Source organism: Sphaerodactylus townsendi, linkage group LG06, assembly GCF_021028975.2.
Source record: "Sphaerodactylus townsendi isolate TG3544 linkage group LG06, MPM_Stown_v2.3, whole genome shotgun sequence".
Taxonomy (NCBI): domain Eukaryota; kingdom Metazoa; phylum Chordata; class Lepidosauria; order Squamata; family Sphaerodactylidae; genus Sphaerodactylus; species Sphaerodactylus townsendi.
In genome coordinates this window covers 16,316,998-16,337,520 of record NC_059430.1, presented here as the reverse complement: position 1 = coordinate 16,337,520, position 20,523 = coordinate 16,316,998, and positions in this window count along the sequence as shown.

Below are 20,523 nucleotides of genomic sequence, written 5' to 3'. Positions count from 1 at the left end.
GAGAAACTACGGGAGATGGGTATGTTTAGTTTGGTGAAGAGAAGGTGAAGAGGTGACATGATGACCATGTTTAGATATTTGAAGGGATGTCCTGTTGGTGAGGGAGCAAGCTTGTTTTCGGCTGCTCCAGAGACTGGGACCAGGAGGAATGGGTTCAAGGTGAAGGAAAAGATTCCACCTAAACATCAGGAAAAAGTTCCTGACAGTAAGGGCTGTTTTGACAGTGGAATGCCCTACCTCGGAGTGTGGTGGAGTCTCCGTCATTGGAGGGTTTTAAATAGAGGCTGGGTGGCCATCTGACAGGAGTGCTTTGACTGTGTGTTCCTGCATTGCAGGGGGTTGAATTTGGTGTCCCTTGTGGTCTCTTCCCTGAACTCTATGGTCAAGCTTCTGCACGGTTATCGCCTGGGGGGTGCGCTCGCGTATACAACGCACGACACCCCCCCCCCCCAGGGACCGCTCGCATCGTAATGATCCCGGTAAACGGGTGCAGGGGAAGACGGGCGCAGCGCTGAGCCGGGTTCAATACTTCCGATTAACGATCATTCCTGCTACCTTCTAGCTGCCAGTTCGCCCAGCTGCTTCAGGTTGGGGACATGCCCCCCCCCTGCCCTGTGCGACAGCTCTGGAGTCGTAGGGCAGGGGGGCATGTCCCCTGGCCTGGGGGATGTGCCGGAAGGTCGCAAGGAAGGTACGTCGATCGGGAAGTGGGGATGGCGCCTTCCAGTCGCAGCTGTTCGCCCCCATGCGAACAGCTCCCTAGGGACGGCGTTTTTGCCCTCCCTAGGGCACTGTAAATGGCCCGTGCAGAAAGTGCCTATGATTCTACTTTTCTCCCCAACAGACAATATACCGTATGTTCACCCATGGAACCAATAAAAATGTAATGTTGCTAAAATTGGCTTCTGTACCACAAGAGTGAAAAGCAATAAATGTTATACCAGTTTTTTTTAAAAAGGGAACCAGAACACATCCAAGACATTGTTTTCTACTTAGGTAATACTATTTTCATCATTGGTTAACATGACACGTTAACTGCTTTGTTTCAGATGTCTACCCAAATAGTCTTATCCTATTGATTACATTGATCTGGAAAAACTCTACCATGATATATGCAGGGTGGCCTTGAACCAGTCACATGGTCCCAGACTAACATATCCCACAGGGCTGTTGTGAGGATAAAACAGTGGGAGGGGGATGATTTATGAGACTCTGATCTCCTTGGAGGAAGGCTGAAAACATGCCAGATTGATAAGTAAAGGGAAAAGAACCATTCCGTGAATTGCTTTCATTCAAAGGATCTCATCCACTGACACATTTGGGAGGGGCTCTGGTTTAGTGGTAGAACATTCGGTTAGGTTGAAGAATGTTCTGAGCCCAGTCTTTGGCATTTCCAGTCAAAAAGCATCAAGCAGTGGAGGATGCGAAAGACCTCAACCTGAGACCCAGGAGAGTGTCTACCAATCAGAGTCTCCGGTACTGACCTTGATGGACCAACGGTCTGATTCAGAAGAAGGCAGTTTCATGTGTCTTAAAATATGTATAACAAATAAGCGGTAGAGGCCACCCAGAGGACCTTCTCTGTGGTGATCCTGACATTCTGGAACACTCTTTCCCTGGAAGTCTGCCAGAAGCCAGCTCTGCAGGAGTTTAGGCACCTAACCAAGCCCACCCTCTGTACCCGGGCATATGGGTAACCCCTTCATGGTAGTACTTCCCCTCATACTCCCTTTTTATTTTTGGTACCTGCTCTCTCCTGTACTGGCTGTCTCCTGGTTCCACCCCATCATGACAAGAGAAAGGTGCAACTCATTCCCCTCTGTCTATCTTCAAGGTCGTTTCCTTAACATCTCACTTCTGTGGAAAAATCTGGCCTCCTGTGGGGGAGGGGCAGGAAGGGGGGAAATAATTTTAATCGCCATCAGGACTTTGAATTTTATAATTTGTTTTTAACTGTTTTTAACTGTTATTAACTGTTATTAAATGATGGACACCGCCCTAAGCCCTTCGGGGAAGGGCGGTATAGAAATTTAATAAAATAAAATAAACATCCCACAAAGTGAGCGTTGCTATCGGTACTGTCCCAATGCTATGGACTCAATCCCTCATATCCTGCTTTACTGTTCGAGGTATATTGATATTAGAACCAATCTGGGAGCTTTACTACCTCTAGAATTTATGTTTCTCTCAGACAAACTAAAAATGCCCAAGCTATTGAACAGCCCTAATGTAGAAATTTCTGAAGCAGTTGCTACATTTTTAATCCATGTTCTACATGATATATAACAATGATCCTGTTTTTGTATTTGGAATGTATGGTACTTCTGGTTTATGCCTAATAAAGGTTTTTGGATTGGATTGGATTGGTTCCACCCCAGCCCAAACTTTGAAATTTGTTAGGGTGGTCTCTATGCAGGTTGGGTGATTAGGGTGGATTAGGGTAGGGGATGGGGATGTGTCTTTAGGGAGATTTTATGATGGTTTTTATTATTGTATTTTTATGGGGTTTTTTAAAATAATTGTACCCCACCCAGATACTTTGATGATAGGCGGGACATAAATATATGGAAAATGAATGAATGAATATCCTTTTCAAGATACATATTTCCTGGTGGAAAAAAATATTCAAAAGAATAGACCAAGCAGAACAAAAATGGCCACCTCTGGTTTTTACTTCATTGTGACACCATGCAAAAAGTCAGGCAGGCAGGCAGATGTTAATTACTGAGCAAATCCAATGAAGAATTTGAAAGAAGAAGAAGAGTTTGGATTTTTATCCCCCCTTTCCTGCAGGAGACTCAAAAGGGGCTTACAATCTCCTTGCCCTTCCCCCCTCACAACAAACACCCTGTGAGGTGGGTGGGGCTGAGAGAGCTCCGAGAAGCTGTGACTAGCCCAAGGTCACCCAGCTGGCGTGTGTGGGAGTGCACAGGCTAATCTGAATTCCCCAGATAAGCCTCCACAGCTCAGGCGGCAGAGCGAGGAATCGAACCTGGTTCCTCCAGATTAGATACACGAGCTCTTAACCTCCTACGCCACTGCTGCTCCTCTGGATAATTTTTTAAGGCTCTGAAGCAAACTTTATACAAAATGACCCTCAGCAAATAAAGATGGCAGAGTCAGGGACAAAAAAAAGTTAGAACCCAAACTGGGCAGGAACATAATGTCACTGGGCGTCAAACGTCAGCAATATTTTGGGATGAAGAAAAATAAAATTTTCAAAAAAGATAGCCCCACATAAAGCTATGTCAGTGGCAATTCCAGGGTCCTTATCCTCAGCCTCTTCAAAAAAACGAATCCAAGCTGTGACGAGACAGCAACAAAAAAAAATTCAAATCCTCAATATTTGCTGCTAATGGAAAGCATGAGGTGAGGAAAGGGGATACTGGAGCCATTTCCGTCAGCCAAATGGCCACCCTGTCAAGCTCTGATACCTGCTCCTGAAACAACACAAAAGGGAAAATGTGGGCTGCTTCAAAGGTTTGCGCGTCTGATCCTTATTGGTTCCTTGTGAATATTTTGAGAGAGGCGAATCCCTTTTCTTTTTTTTAAACAGCAGAATGATGTATAGCTTTGAAATAACAACGGAGGGGGGCTTGGGGTAAGCTGAGCTATGTTTACTTAAGCATTCCAGGTGCCCTTCGCCATCGGTGACCTCCTGGAGTTATAAGAAACAATACAGGCCTTCAGATCCCTGACTGCAAAGATCCACAACCCACTAAATGCATTAAGACATTAATGTCTGTTTGGGGATCAGCTCTCAACTTAACAGGTTAACCTCTGGCCCGTGAGGGAATAAGGAGCAAGTGAGATTTAGCCAGGCCTTGTACATGAGGGGTATTTAATAGCTGTAGCCCACCCATCTAATAAGACTTTTGGAAGGAGGTAAGTTTCCCCCGGTAAGGATGTGATTGGTTGAAATAATCTAAGTTGACGTCTCGGTGCTTAATCGAGACGGCGAGATCTGACACGGGCGTTGCCAGATGATCTCAGTCCTCCCGGCAGTGCTAGACACGACAGAAGGGATTTGTTTGTTCAGAATATGTGGCTGTGTGGTGGGAGAGAGTGGCGCTTGTTCTAATCCGCAGGGGTTTGAATTCATTCGGTGCGGACCAGGAAGTTAAAACGGCTCCTGAGCAAGTCAGGCTGGGTGGCCCCTGTGGTGATATATTGTTGTGATACACTGAAGGGACCACTCAACTCAGCGGGGGGGGGGGGCATCCCTCAGTTGGAGTGTGGGATCCCCTGCGACAAGTTTGGAGCTATGGGGGAGGGGATCTGACAGTGCCCTGGTGACATCACTTCCAGGGAAAACCCAGAAATGATGTTGGGCAGCTCTAGGTTTTTCAGGTTCCAGGTTTTTCCTCATCGCCTCCAGGTAGCTGCCAGGTTTTCCCCCCTATTTTTTTGTCAGATGTCATCAGGGTCATGAAATTACGATATACCATGTTCCCATGCCCCACCTCCTTGTTGGCTGCCAGACTCGATCTGACAGCCCTAACTGAGATACTAGCAATTGGGAAATCCTGGGAAATGTGGAGGTAGAGCCTGAAGATGGTGAGGTTTGACAGGAAAGGAGGGACATCATTGGGGTACAGTGCCATAAAGTCCACCCTCTAGGGCAGCCATTTTTTTCAGGGGAACGGATCTCTGTCATGTGGAGATAAGTTGTCATTCATTCATTCATTCATTCATTCATTCATTCATTCATTCATTTATTTATTAGATTTTAACCCGCCCATCCCCGAAGGGCTCTGGGTGGTGTACAGCAGGCCTGCAACAACAATACATAATAACATTAAACACAGCAGGCTAAAAACAACATTGTACACATAAAAACAAAGGTAATTTAAAACAATTTTCAAATCTATAACCATAAAACACAGCAGCAGCAATAATATATGGCGCCCGATCCCAAGGCCGGGATGGCACGCAACACAAGGGCATCCTAGAGGGGGAATCCGTGGCTGGCCTCACCAAAGGCCCGGTGGAATAGAACTGTTTTACAGGCCCTGCGGAATTCACCAAGATCCCGCAGGGCCCGCACCTCTGATGGAAGAGTGTTCCACCAGGCAGGGGCCAGGGCCGTAAAAGCCCTGGCCCGGGTAGAGGCCAGCCGCATCATGGAGGGGCCGGGGGCCACCAGTAAATTTGCCTCTGCCAACCGCAGAGGCCTACCCGGGACATATGGGGTGAGACGGTCTGGAATTCTGGAAGATGTCAAAGCTCTGCCTGGAATTTGGCAACCCTAGCTCACACCATTGCCTCCTACTGTGTCCCTACACTAGCCAGATTTGAGCTGAGTAGCCCATGGAGCTCTGCCTTTGTTCCTGGTTGTGTGAGGCCTTCCACTAAGATCTTACCCTGAAAGTTAACCAGACAGCCCTCTCCAGTTCAGCCTGGATTGTAAATTTCTGTTCATGCAAAGGAGAGATCCAGAAGAGATAATAACTGAGGAACAGGCTGGCTTGGCAAATGGAGGGGAAGGTAAAGCCCACTAGTGGGAAGAACCACCACTCTTGAGCTAGATGAGGTGGCCCAGCTCAGAGAGGAAGTCATAGAATACCAGTCCCATCTGGTTTGGGGGATCTTGGGCAAGATCTCCTCCATTTTGCGCTGCCAAGTATCCTGCCACAATGGGATATTCTTTTTGATTGGATTTCTCTGGTGATACCAGGCATCTGTTTCTCACCGTACACTGTTGATCAGTGTCTAAACTTCTGGCAGATGATCACAGCTTTTGCAATAGACAACTTATAAACTAGAATAAACCCAATAAGACAGATATTTCCCTGTGATGAATGGAGTTTGCGAAAACTTCTTGAAAAATAAAGAGATCCCGAGTTTCAGCTTCTACACATGCTGAATCCCCTTTATACGTCAAGGGAAAGTGTTAACATTGAAGATGGTGGCGATAGAGAGAAAAGTTCAGAAGAAAAGTGCAATTTCAGAGGTGGAATTGAAGGTATATATCTAGCAAGGTTTACTGGCTGTTTTAATGTTCTCCTCTCCCAATGCATTTGTTTGACCTTCATTTACAGAAGCCTTTGATCTGCTCCATAAAACAAAGGTGGCCAAGAGAGAACGTAAACTCGGCTTTAAGAAAGAAAGAAAAAAAAAGAAAACTTTGCACTGAAATCGTCAGTCACTTGGCCAACTGGGATGAAATGCTAAAACATGCTTTAATTTTCCCACCTAAGAAATCTCATTCACAGTGGAGAGACTATTGATGAGTGATGATTATTAGCCGAGACGACTACATGGGACATTCATGGTCACATAAGAACATAAGAAGGGTCCTGCTGGATCAGACCAGAGTCCATCTAGTCCAGCACTGTGCTACTCGCAGTGGCCCACCAGGTGCCTTTGGGAGCTCACGTGCAGGATGTGAAAGCAATGGCCTTCTGCTGCAGCTGTTGCTCCCAAGCACCTGGTCTGCTAAGGCATTTGCAATCTCAGATCAAGGAGGATCATGATTGGTAGCCATAAATCGACTTCTCCTCCATAAATCTGCCCAAGCCCCTTTTAAAGCTATCCAGCTATCCAAAGTATTACATGCAGTAATACTTTGAATACAGGAGGACAACAACAGGATGAAACACCTGTACCAGTGGTGGAATTCAGCAGGTTTGCACCACTTCGGCAGAACCAGTTGTTAAAATGGTGCTTGTACACACCCAGTTGTTAAATTATTTGAGTCCCACCACCGGAACCGGTTGTTAAATTATTTGAATCCCATCACTGATCTGTACCCTTGCCTGTAGGTCTTCTGGGAGCAATTGGTAGCCACTCTTGGAGGCAGGATGGTGGACTAGATGGACCTTAGGCCAGGTGGTGGCTGGATGTCTCCTGCTGTTAAAACTGATCTCCAAGAGACAGAGATCAGCTCACCTGGAGAAAATGGCAGCATTGGCAAGTGGTATCATACCCCACTGAAGTTCCTCCTGCCCTCTTCAGGATCCATAATACAAACCTACAGATATCTCCCAACCTGGAATTTGCAACTGTTCTTAGGCCTGATCCAACATCTCTGCTGTTACGTTCTTCAGTTTTTGCCAGTGGTGAGATCCAAAAATTTTAGGAACAGGTTCCCATGGTGGTGGGATTCAAACTGTGGCGAAGCGCCAATGGGGCTGGGCGGGGCATGATGGGGGCATGGCCGGGCATTCAGGGGGTGGGACATTCCTGGGCAGGGCTGTGGCAAGGACGCAGCCGCTGCACCGGTCATTGGGCACGAAACGAATGCATGCAGGCGCAGGCTGCCACGCACGCCGGTGCACCTCCTGCTAGACTGCTTCAAGTTCTGCGCGCTACTGCTGAGAGGAGGGGCACAACTAGGGCAAAAATCACGTGGCAAAATCACCAATTAGGAACCCCCTCTCGGCACACATAAATAATTATTAACCTACTCTCGGGAACCTGTGAGAACCTGCTGGATCCCACCTCTGGTTTTTGCATAGAAAATCAAAAACTGAGATGAGAAAGTAAGACTTTAAAAAGATCTACAGAAGAGCGGACAGTGGGCCGCTCGTTTGCAACAGCTGGGCCTCAGGAGATTGTAGATCTCTCTGGACACTTCGGTAGAATTTTTACCTTTCAAAGCTTTTTTAAAACTCCGCCAGAGGCAGCATTCCTCTCGAAATTAAACTACTGTAAAACGTAAGTTTGCACTAAGTGATGAGATGTTTAACTATCTTTTGCCGATTTCACGCACAGCAGCTGTGGCATTGTACAGCTTGATCCACTGGGATATCATCATCCAATTAACCTTCTCTTCTAGTTTTAAGGAGATTTGGACATTTGAATCCGCCTCTGTTGTGTGAGAGTTAATTGGCTCACATGGGCACGTCATTTCAAGCTGCACATGAGCCATATGGAGAGTTGTGGATTTCTCACCCTTCTGCCTTGCTCTACAAAAAGCCCATTTTTGGATTTTGTGGGGTTTGTGCCTGAGTGGCTGTTGTCTGGTAGTTTTTGCTCCTTACCAGGACCTGCATCTGAAGATGCCAGTCATCGATGTGGGTGAAACATTACGAACAAAAACTACTAGAACCAGTGGTGGGATCCAAAAATTTTAGTAACAGGTTCCCATGGTGGTGGGATTCAAACTGGCGTAGCGCCAATGGGGCTGGGCGGGGCATGACGGGGGCATGGCTGGGCATTCCGGGGGTGGGGCATTACTGGGCGGGGTTGTGGCAAGGACGCAGCCGCTGCGCCGGTCCTTGGGCGGGAAACGAATGCACGCAGGTGCAGGCTGCCACGCACGCCGGTGCACCTCCTGCTAGAGTGCTTCAAGTTCTGCGTGCTACTGCTGAGAGGAGGGGCATAACTAAGGCAAAAATCATGTGGCAAAATAACCAATTAGTAACCCCCTCTTGGCACACACTTTCGGGAACCTGTGAGAACCTGCTGGATCCCACCTCTGACTAGACCACAATCACACGACCCGTACAACCACAACAGCCAGTTGATTCCGGCCATGAAGTCCTTGGCTTTGACAATATTTTTTGGGTTTACTTCTCTCTTGGGTAAATCGACCCCATTCGTGCCATTTCCTGTTGCCTTGAGCAAAATTTCCCTCGGAAAAGGTACAGGCTTTCCAGCTTGATTGGTGCAACCTTAAATTAGCATAATGCCCTGCTTGTAGAAAAGGTTGTGGAGGGTTTTTTTAAGTCCATATGACGAAACAAGCCTGTTGTGTGCTAAGCTTACATCTGTAATATCTTGATCTTTCACCCGTTTCCTTCTCTCTTTGCTTCAGGGTATCTGAAAAGTGGAAGGGACTGGTTATCATGTGTGCGAAAGGGAATGTCCCACCTGCCTTGCCTCCATGCAAAGGTGTGGCAGCAACGTGGATTGCTTCTGTGGGCTCCAATCGCTGCCTGCACAGATGCACGTGAATGCAAAAACAGGAAAATGGGTTACTTTATCCTGACTGCAACCTGTTATACATTTACTGTGTAGAAGGGGCTTTACAGAATGAAAAAGCAGGATATATGACCCAAGCCTTCATCTTCTTACACACCACTCAGTGTTGCCAGACCTTTTAAGTGTTCCTAGAGGGTTACACTTTGACCTATCATGAAACTGGGTTTGAGCCTCGAGGTTATACAGTAGAGATGACTTATCTCCAGATACTGGACTACAATTCCCATTAGCCAATTGGCCATGCTGGCAGGGGCTGATGGAAATTGTAGTCCATAACATCTGGAGTGCCAAAGGTTCGCCACCACGGCCCTATGCATATTACTTTGTACTTCCGATCAACTCAAGGGGCATATCCTCAAACCCTTTATGGCCCATCTCAGGATATCCAAACAGCCGTCCATCTTGCCTCTTCCTGCTAGGTGGGTAAATGGTCATCTCTGTCCTGCCTACTTGTTTCCATGAAGGAAATTAATCTCCTGTGAGCCTGAATTCTGACAAATTTATTGTTTTCTCTGAGACCAGAGCTTTCTCAGTTGTTAATCAAAGTACTCTGCGTTCCTCTATTATAACATCAGTAAATCAAAAGATCTCATTTCATTACATGGACATTACCCATCAACAAGGCAGAAGAGGAGATCAACATGCAATTGCTGCTTTTCATCAGTCCCTGGGGGAGAATCCATGGATGGATGTCCATAGGGTTTCACAACAGAGCACATGTGAAACAAGTCAGGTTAAGGGTCCTACAACCTGACTCCTGTCACACCTAACGTTAGGAACTAGCAATTCTCCAATGCTGTGGGGCCAGATTCAGCTCACATATATGCTTTGGAGAAGAGGGGGGTTCAGCCTTTCCTCCTGCACCATATCCCCATGCCACATGGGGTGTGGGCTGTTTGCCCCATTGAGGGTTGCCTCATGGGGTAGTAGTACAAGTGGAGCCCTCTAGCAAGCAGACAGATCCTTCCTGGGGCTGTTTAGGCTCGGGAAAATGCCACAATAGTGAAGGCCAAAATCTCTCCTACTTCTATGTCATGCTCATAAGGTGAATCCAACTGATGTCACAGCAGTGGTGTAGCACCAGAGGGACACGATGCACTGGGCGTGCGCCCCATGGGGATGTGGTGGGGCGCGTTCTGGGGGCATTCTGGGGGGGTGGAGGTGGACGGGGGCATGGCATGGGCGCAGGGTGCATGTGTCTCCTGGGCAAAGTTCCCCCTTGCTCCACCCCTGAGTCATAGATATTGTCTAGCTGAGCTTCTCTCCCCCTGCCTTGTAAGGAACTGCGTATAATTTTTGTAAAAAAATATTGAACACTTATTGATTAGCTTCCTTGGGAGGCAGTTTTGAATGGGCAGTTCAATTCTGGATTCTTCTGAAAAAAGGAACTCCCTTTCCAGAACAAACCCATTAGCTCAAGGACTCTATGAGTCTATATTACTTAATGTTGATGAAATCTTCTCTCTTCAGTTTAGACTTATGCCTGGCAGTGTATTGGTTCGTAACATAATTCTTCATAGATATGAATCAAGACAAGTTTATGGCTTACTTGGAACACTAAAGTTTCCATCACTAATTTAGGAGATTATATTTTTTTCACCTCTCCTATTTTTTTGTTAATGCCCTGAATTAAAGTCATTTATGGGGAAGTATTATTTTTATTTTATTTATTTTCTGCAATTTACACCCTGCCCTATACCATAGTCTTATGGGCGGCTCCATCTGCACATTTGATTAATCTGGTAAGGCCATGTGAAGAGCTGTTAATGGACAGGACGATCCCTGCCTTACCTTTGACCTGTTACTCAGTATTTCAAATGATGAATAGGGAGAGACAAAACTTCACATCTCATCCCACATTGTCCCTGAGAATTTCCCACACCTCATCAGGGTGCTGGAACAGTGAAGGACCTTCTACGAATTTATTTCTCAAAGTGAAAGGATTGGATTCAACCCACTGACCACTCTAGTTTTGACAGCTGAAGCTATACGCCCCTGGAATTCAAAAGAGTAAAATATTGTTACAGTTTAGCTAGCAGGAGAAATATATTTATTTAATTTATTTATTATTTATACTTCTATACCGCCCCATCCTCCGGGTGGCGTACAACATAAAATCTCAATACAAGGCATATATACAGTTATAAATATAGTTACTAAAACCTTTAAAAACAGCAGTAAAAATAATGAGAGGCATCCAACAACCCCAATTCTAAATCCTCCCCATGAGGGAGGGAATGGCGAGTCCCATTAGAGGAAAGAGGGCCCAGATGTTAAGAGCCAAAAAAAGGGGGGGCACCTTCAGCGGCTGGTCCCTCCAAAGGCCTGGTGGAACAACTCGGTCTTACAGGCCCCGCGGAACTCGCCAAGGTCCCGCAGGGCCTGGACAGCTGGAGGAAGAGTGTTCCACCAGGCAGGGGCCAGAGCCGTAAAGGCCTGGAGGCCAGCCGCATCATTGAGGGGCCAGGGACCACCAGTAGATTGGCCTCAGCCGAACGGCGAGGCCGTGTGGGGACATATGGAGTGATGCGGTCTTGAAGATACGAGGGTCCCAGGCCACGTAAGGCCTTAAAGGTCAACACCAACATCTTGAAGATGATTCGGAACTCTACTGGGAGCCAATGCAGCTGGCGCAGCACAGGCTGGATCTGATCCCTGATGGCTCTGCCTGTGAGCAACCGCGCGCGCCGCATGTTGGATCAGTTTTAGTCTCCGAATCAAATGCAAGGGAAGGTCACGTAGAGCAAGTTACAATAGTATGAAACTGCTTTGCACTAATTTAGACCATGGGTCCACCCAGTCCATTGTGACTGTAGCACATCAAAAATACAAGCAGAGGTCTTTTTCAAGACAAAAGGGACTGAAGCCTCCCTAGGAACCAAAGTGATCATACTGGGGCTATCACACCTTGGTCAATTCACGAAAAGACAAGATGCACTGGAAAAGACAATAACACTAGGAAAGGTTGAAGGCAATAAGAACAGAGGAAGACCCAACGTGAGAAGGACTGACTGAATAAAGGAAGTCATGGCCTCCATTTGGTAAGATCTCAGCAAGGCTGTAATGACTTTGGAAGTCATTAATTCACAGAGCTGCCATAAGTCAGAAGTGACTTGCCAGCACATAGCACACACAGGGACTGAACTTCTGGACCTTCAGCTTTCCATGGCCTACCATGGAAAGACCAAGTACACTAAACTTAACCCTGATACATCTTGGTAAGTTTGCCAGGTTTCTCCTCACCACCGGTGGGGGGTGAAGTGGAGTGTAGACAGTGGTGGGATCCAAAAAGTTTAGTAACAGGTTCCTATGGTGGTGGGATTCAAACTGTGGCGTAGCGCCAATGGGGCTGGGCGGGGCACGATGGGGGCGTTGCCAGGCATTCCGGGGCAGGCCATTCCTGGGCGGGGCTGTGGCAAGGGCGCAGCCGCTGCGCCAGTCCTTGGGCAGGAAACGAATGCACGCAGGCGCAGGCTGCCACGCACACCGGTGCACCTCCTGCCAGACTGCTTCAAGTTCTGCGCGCTACTGCTGAGAGGAGGGGCGTAACTAAGGCAAAAATCACGTGGCAAAATCACCAATCAGTAACCCCCTCTCAGCCCACACAAATAATTAGTCACCTACTCTCGGGAACCTGTGAGAACCTGCTGGATCCCACCTCTGAGTGTAGAGTTAGAACATGGAAGAGATCACAAGGGCCATCCAGTCCAACCTCATGCCATGCAGGAAGACACAATCCTAGAATCACAGAGTTGGAAGAGACCCCAAGGGCCATCAAGTCCAATCGCCTGCAATGCAGGAACACACAGTCAATGCACTCCTGACAGATGGCCATCCAGCCTCCATTTTAAAACCTCCATAGAACGTTACTCCACCATCCTCCGAGACAGTGTGTTACCTTGTCAAAGAGCCCGGACCATCAGGACGTTCTTCCTAACGTTGCCAGATCCATGTGGGGAAACTCCTGGAGTTTTGGGGATCAGGCCTGGGAAGGACGGGGACCACAGTGGACAGCAATGCCATATAGTCCACCCCAAGCATCCAATCCACCCCAAGCGTCTTAGTTGATAGTTCCATGGAAATGTCAACTCAATGCATGGCAGCTGTGAAAAAGGCAAACTCTATGCTGGGGATCATTAGGAAAGGAGTTGAGAATAAAACTGCAAGGATTGTCATGCCCTTATATAAAGCAGTGGTGCGACCGCACTTGGAGTACTGTGTTCAGTTCTGGTCGCCACATCTCAAAAAGGATATCGAAGAGATAGAAAAAGTGCAGAGAAGGGCAACGAGGATGGTTGAGGGACTGGAGCACCTTCCTTATGAGGAGAGGCTGCAGCGTTTGGGACTCTTTAGTTTGGAGAGGAGACATCTGAGGGGAGATATGATTGAAGTCTATAAAATTATGCATGGGGTAGAAAATGTTGACAGAGAGACATTTTTCTCTCTTTCTCACAATACTAGAACCAGGGGGCATTCATTGAAAATGCTGGGGGGAAGAATTAGAACTAATAAAAGGAAACACTTCTACACACAATGTGTGATTGGTGTTTGGAATATGCTGCCACAGGAGGTGGTGATGAACATAAGAACATAAGAACATAAGAACAAGCCAGCTGGATCAGACCAAAGTCCATCTAGTCCAGCTCTCTGCTACTCGCAGTGGCCCACCAGGTGCCTTTGGGAGCTCACATGTAGGATGTGAACGCAATGGCCTTCTGCGGCTGTTGCTCCACTAACCCGGATAGCTTTAAAAGGGGCTTGGACAGATTTATGGAGGAGAAGTTGATTTATGGCTACCGAGGGGAAACTGCGCCCGGGGCATGTGTGCACCCTGCGCCCCTGCCACACCTCCGTCCTGGAATGCCTTGGCCATGCCCCTGCACCAGTGCATGCCCGGTGCATCGTGTCCCCTGTCCCCTTGGCCTTACGCATCTGTGCTGTAGCCACATTTGTGGGGGAGAGAATATATGCTTTGCCCTGCTCGTGAAACTTTGTGACTTCTCCCTTTCTTTTGCGAACAGGTTGGGCTTCTGAAGAGTTCTTTGAGACAACAGAAGAGTGAACTTTAATTCATTTATTTTAAACAAAGGTTCGACGAGAATTACAGTCGGTTCACAAAAGGGGAAAAAATATCAGCAAGTATTTCATATTATGTCGCAAGTGCTCCTGACTTTCAAATTTCTCTGCAGGTATTATTTCCTATGAATAGGAACAAAGAGCTGAAAAAAACAGTTTAAAAAAGCATATTCAAATGTGCGCCGAAAAAAGGTTTGGTAAATGAACACTGTTTAGTTTGCTGACATAATTACTTCAATGTAATTTTTATGAGTTGTAGAAATCTTGGCATTTTCACTGAACCAGATAATTAGACTCTGAATAGAACAGGGTCAGAATAATTAATACATCAAAACTAGATGAACTTTTTCTAATTATTTTTATTTAATCTCTATTATAATTATTGTTATACTCTGTTGAGCATGACTGCCTCATGTTCATAGATTTGAATACCATCCTATAGTTGCACCGTGGGACTTTGAGGAATATTAACAAGCCGTGGCCTGCAGAAATTAGAACGGTGTCGTTTCATGATAGAATTCTAAATTGGAATTTTTCTTACTGTTTTTCCCCCTATACAGTTGCACCGAATTTGCTCCACTGTCGTGTTAAAAATATAGATTTTTTTTTTGTCAAACCGAAAAGAGTGCATCTCGGTCATATTCCTATGCGGTTAAACTTTTGGCCAAGTTCAAAACGCTTTTGGGAAGGTCAGCCAAAGGGAAGACGTACAGCATGAATCTGGAAGAAATTAATTTTGGCCAAGAATGCAGCAGCTTGATTGATTTCCAGTAATATTCACAGGCTGGCCATAACTTTAACCCAGGGGTCTTCAAACTATGGCCCTCCAGATGTTCATGGACTATAATTCCCATCAGCCCCTGCCAGCATGGCCAAGTGGTAGGGCTCATGGGAATTGTAGTCTCTGAACATCTGGAGGGCCATAGTTTGAAGACCCCTGCTTTAACCCCACTGGTTACCAATACACATGGATGCCAGCCTGCACCTGGAGCCTGGGGGGTCCCTTGGAAGTACGGATGATCTCTAAATAAGTTCCCCTGGAGGGTGGAGGGTGGACTCTGTGGTATCATACCTCAATGAAGTCTATTTCCAGAAGTTTCTCCCAAACTGGATCTACCAACCATACCCAGAAAAGGCCTGGGGGGAAAAACTACCAACATATATCTGGGCTAAGTTTAAGGTGCTTATTCTTACTTTTAAAGCCCTTTTATGGCCTAAGTCCAGCATATTTTGGTTAGTTGGTCATCAGGCAAAGGAGCTAAGGTCGACTCGGTTCCCTTCAGTGGAGGGCGATTCCAGACTGTCCCCAAAGCAACTGAGTTGGCCCCCTGGAACCGAGCTAAGTGGGCGGGATCATCTTGGTGCCTGTTTCGCTCCTCGATAGTGATTGAAGCTTGTGTTACGGCGGGAAACGGGAGCGTTCTTTTTTTGTTTTTACAGTTTTTACAGTTTACAGTTTACAGTTACATGCGCTTTCTGCCTGCCACGACTCTCCCGTTCTGCACATGCCACAAAAGTGGCTCGTGATTGGTTGAATGGATGAGGTGTCGTTTCGACGCTTCCCCACTTTGAAGCTTCGAAGCGGTATCGACCTTGTTCCGGCAGAAAAGTGTAGTTCATAACTGGGGAACTGAGACAAAACAATGTTGAGCTCGGTGGCAGTGGGGATTCACTGAGGCGAACCTAGGTAGAAACCAGTTCAACTCTGTCAGTGGGGAAAGCCTCTTAGTGATCTTACCCCCTTTGTCACCACAGTGGCACACTTTTCCAGACCAAACTCCATCGAACTGTCTTTGCTGAATATTCAGACTGTACTCACTAGTGACTGAATTTCTGTCTCTGATTTCCCGTAGAGCTTCAAATCATCTATGTGTTCCTATTATTTAATTTTGTTTAGTATCACAGTTGCTGGTTCTTTAGCTGGTTGTTGGCCTTTCATTACAATTCGAGCTTCACCCAGAGGCCCAAGACGTTGTAATGTACTGGGGTGGTATGTGTGTGGATCCCAGCAGGGCTGCCTTCTGAATCTGACAGATGTTTATTTGAGGATGTGTCAAGAGCCACTCTAGCGTTTTTGGAACGGCGTTTTGGGGAAGAATTGCAGAAGGACAATTGAAATGAAGGAAAACCTAGAGCAGTGGTGGAATCCAAAAATTTTAGTAACAGGTCCCCATGGTGGTGGGATTCAAACTGTGGCGTAGCGCCAATGGGGCTGGGTGGGGCACGACGGGGGTGTGGCCAGGCATTCTGGGGCAGGGTATTCCTGGGTGGGGCTGTGGCAAGGGCGCAGCTGCTGCGCCAGTCCTTGGGCAGGAAACGAATGTACGCAGGCGCAGGCTGCCATGCACACCAGTGCACCTCCTGCTAGACTGCTTCAAGTTCTGCGTGCTACTGCTGAGAGGAGGGGTGTAACTAAGGCAAAAATCACGTGGCAAAATCACCAATTAGTAACCCCCTCTCGGCCCACACAAATAATTAGTAACCTACTCTTGGGAACCTGTGAGAACCTGCTGGATCCCACCTCTGGCCTAGAGGTAGGGAGGAAGAAAGGGAAGGGGTGATAAATAGAAAGAACCCCTGAAGGGGCAACAGAACCACAGACCATTTCCTTGGAATGTGGCCCGCCAATAACAAGCTCTGTCATACAACTCCCTGCTCCAGTTTCTGAAAATTTTGATAGGAAGTACTGGAAGGCATTGTGGTGCCAGTTTGGAGAACTTGGCTCGGACATTTATGTATTTCCCCGCAAACACAAAGCCAAGAGGCAATATTCTTATTCTCAAAGACTTACAGACCTGCTCGGCTACAGCAATAGTCCTTGGCAGTCCAAGCCTTAAAATTTAGGACCTTGGAGACAAACACTGGAGGCTACGAGTCAGATCCTTTATCCAAACCTTCCTTTCTCATGGCAAGGAACAGAACTCAAAGGAAAGCCCTGGCAGTGTCTTGCATGGAGTTCAAGGGTCATCCCTTCCTACTGGTTGGAAAGAATGCTCGCTCCCTTGAGACACCTTCCCACACTTCCGCTCCCCCGATAACATGGCTGCACTATTAACAAATCCGGGAGGGCAGGATGAAACAAGAAACATTAATCCTCTTTGGCGTTCCATTTCCGTGCATTTATAAGGTTCCCCACTGGACTCGTGAAAGCAGGAATGACCACTAGGCTCCTGTTTGTTAGGAGACAACTTTCAGGCTGGGCTAGGTCTGTCTGGTAGCAACCTAGAGAAGCTTCTTGTCTCTTTCTTGGCTCTACGGCCACATAAAGGCAATGCAGAAGAAGAGCTTGGATGTATATCCCACCTTTCCTGTAAGGAGACCCAAGATGGGTTACAAACTCCTTTCCCTTCCTCTTCCTGCAACAGATGCCTTGTGAAGTAGCTGGGGCTGAGAGAGTTCTGAAGAACTGTGACTGGCCCAAGGTCACCCAGCAGGCTTCATGTTTGGAGCAGAGAAACATTAAGATCAACTAAGCACCCTTTCCTAAGGGGGACAGCAGAGGTTACCCTCTTCTGTTGAAGCCTAATGAGCTCTCCGAAATATGGTGGACTCTCAGGTATAGGCTAGTGGGGATCTGCAGAGAGGGGGAATCAGTAGAAATGGGTGCAAACAATGCCGACGCACCCCCCCCCCCCCGGGACTGTTCGCACGGACGATCCCGGCAGGGCGGCAGGCGGTGGCGCAGCCTATGCATAGGCTGCGCCGTTGTGGAATGCCGCACCTTTCCTCTTGGCTTCCAGCGTGTCGTAGAGGCCAGGGGACCCCCCCCCCCCGCAGGCTGGAGTGGCGGCTCTGGGGTCGCAGGCCAGGGGGGCGTGTCCCCTGGCCTCTGTGATGCACTGGAAGCCAGGAGGAGAGGTATGGCGTTCCACGACGGTGGGGGGGGGGGGAAATGGCGCCTTCCAGTCGCTGCCGTTCGCAGGGCAGCGGTTGAAAGATGCTGCTTCTGAAAAACATTGCTCAGGGAGCGAGGTTTGGAAGCAGCGCCTTTGCACTCCTTGGGGGTGGCGAGGCCAGCGCTGCTGCGATGCAGCAGTGTCGGCCGTGCAAACCCCTCCCCAGGGATGCAGTTTTTACCTTCCCTGGGTCGCTGTTATCCGCCCATGCGGAAACAGCCCTAGATATGAGTGCTGGCATGAAAAAAAGCACCAGGTATCATTGTTTTAACCATTGTTTAATGCACATAACAATTCTTAGTTCCACTAAAAATTCTTAGTTCAGGTACATCAAAATAGAATCTGAAGCCATTGTTGGATCTGGTTTAGTAAATGTATGGAGTGTCCCCTGAAGAGTGTTGTGCTTGGCTGATAATTTGCTGGCAATCCCTGGCCCAAAAGCTGTCTGGCTGTCTCAGTGATGAAGGGAGGGGGAACTGCGCCCATGGCCTGAATTGCCCGCTCACACCCTCCATGCTCCCAACATGCCCCGCCCTGGCTCTCAAACACCTCCGAAATGCCACAACACGCCCCCCAAACGCTCCTGCCTCCCCATGTGACTGCAATGGCACTGCCTGGGACAAGCCACCCCAGATGTCACCATTGCAGCTACATGCCTTGGCTGTCCTTGATCATGGTCATGGTCTTCTTGGCCCTGGCCCCAACCTGGTGGAATGCTCTGTCAGATGAGACCTGGGCAGAGGTGGGATCCAGCAGGTTCTCACAGGTTCCCGAGAGTAGGTTACTAATTATTTGTGTGTACCGAGAGGGGGGTTACTAATTGGTGATTTTGCCACGTGATTTTTGCCTTAGTTACGCCCCTCCTCTCAGCAGTAGCACGTAGAAGTTGACGCAGTCTAGCAGGGGTGCATCAGCATGCGTGGCAGCTTGCGCTTGCGTGCATTCGTTTCCCACCCAAGGAGCGGCGCAGCGGCTGCGTCCTTGCCACAGCCCCACCCAGGAATGCCCTGCTCTCAGAATGCCCGGCCACACCCCCGTCGTGCCCCGCCCAGCCCCATTGGCTCTACGCCACAGTTTGAATCCCACCACCATGGGAACCTGTTACTAAAAATTTTGGATCCCACCACTGGACCTGGGTTTGGTGGCATTTGACACAATTTTGCAGGGCCTGTAAGACGGAGCTGTGCCTCCAGGCCTTTGGCTGAGGCAACAATGATATTCCATCAAGAGGACCTCCCTCTTCCTCTCTCCTTCCCTCTCTCTGTTTCCTTCTATTTTCTTTCTTACGTTTCTACGAATGAGGCGTATAGGAGATTTACCTGATTTTAAACGATCGGATTTTTTTAACGCCATCTGGATGGAATTAGATTGTTATGGGTTTTTGATTGAGAGATAGTATTGATTTTATTGTTATCTTAGGTTGAAAGCTTCCCTGTGCCATCAAGAGAAAGGACAGTCTATAAATAAATGAATGAATAGAAATAAATAAATAGAATAAATTAATAAATAAATAGACTGACCGTTCAGCTTTTGAGCACTGATAAAATTGAACTAGTCTAAGCTATTAGGGCTGTTATAGCCAACATACTACGTGAATGCGTGTAAAATGTCATCGTCACAGTCAATTTATAATGGTTTGCTATCGCAAGGGTGGTTTGCCATTTCCTTCCTCTGCAGAGACTTTCATGGAGGTCGTTCCTCCAACTACCGACCCAGCTTAGCTTCTGAAAGCTAAATTGAGCTAGTCTGGGTTATCAGGACTGCTACAGCCAACATATTGTGTGAGTATGAGTAAAATGCCATCAAGTCGCAGCCAATTTATAGTGGTTTGCCATTGCAGAGGTGGTTTGCCATTGCCTTCCTCTCCAGAGACTTCCTTGGAGATCTCTCTTCCAAGTACCAACCCAGCTGAGCTTCTGAGATCTGAGGAAACTGGGCTATTCTATACCATTCCCCATTCCGGTCACTGTAATGTAGAAGTTTTAAAAGATCAAGGGAAATAAAAGAACTCGCTGTTTTCTTTAAAGGTTGTCTAATCTAGTTTCACATTTATCCACATGGGGTATAATACCAAATTGTGACAACTCTCATCTGTGATTTGATATGGCAGGCTTCTGTTTTGGTTTCTCCACATCAGAATGGATCTGCAGATGTTCTTTTTTCCTGACCAGATTTCTGAAATGAGAATGAATGGTGAGCATTGAAACTGATGTCTGTTTTGGCTGCAGTTGTTTATAAAGAGGGCAAAAAAGAAGCATGGTGTATAAATGGTGCACAGGAAAGAAAAGGAGCATGGGAAATTTGCCCTAGGGAAGAGACAGGGTGACTTTGGCCTTCCCGACCAGGTGCAAAACCAAAACAGAAACCACATATTTATACACAGGCCATTTCCATTCAAGTCACCTAAAACATTTTCAATTCCGCCTTTTACCAGGATATTTATCTGCCCTCACCCCCTCCAAATGTTTCATGGCCGCTGTGAAGGTGTTTCTTTCCTCTTTTGGGGGGTTATTTGTAGAAACAGTACTTTGTAGGTCGATTCCCCACTTACCATCTGCTGCGCGCTACTCTCGCCAAGTAGCATGGGGTCCCGCAGCACTCCCCACTACAGGGGCGGTGACAA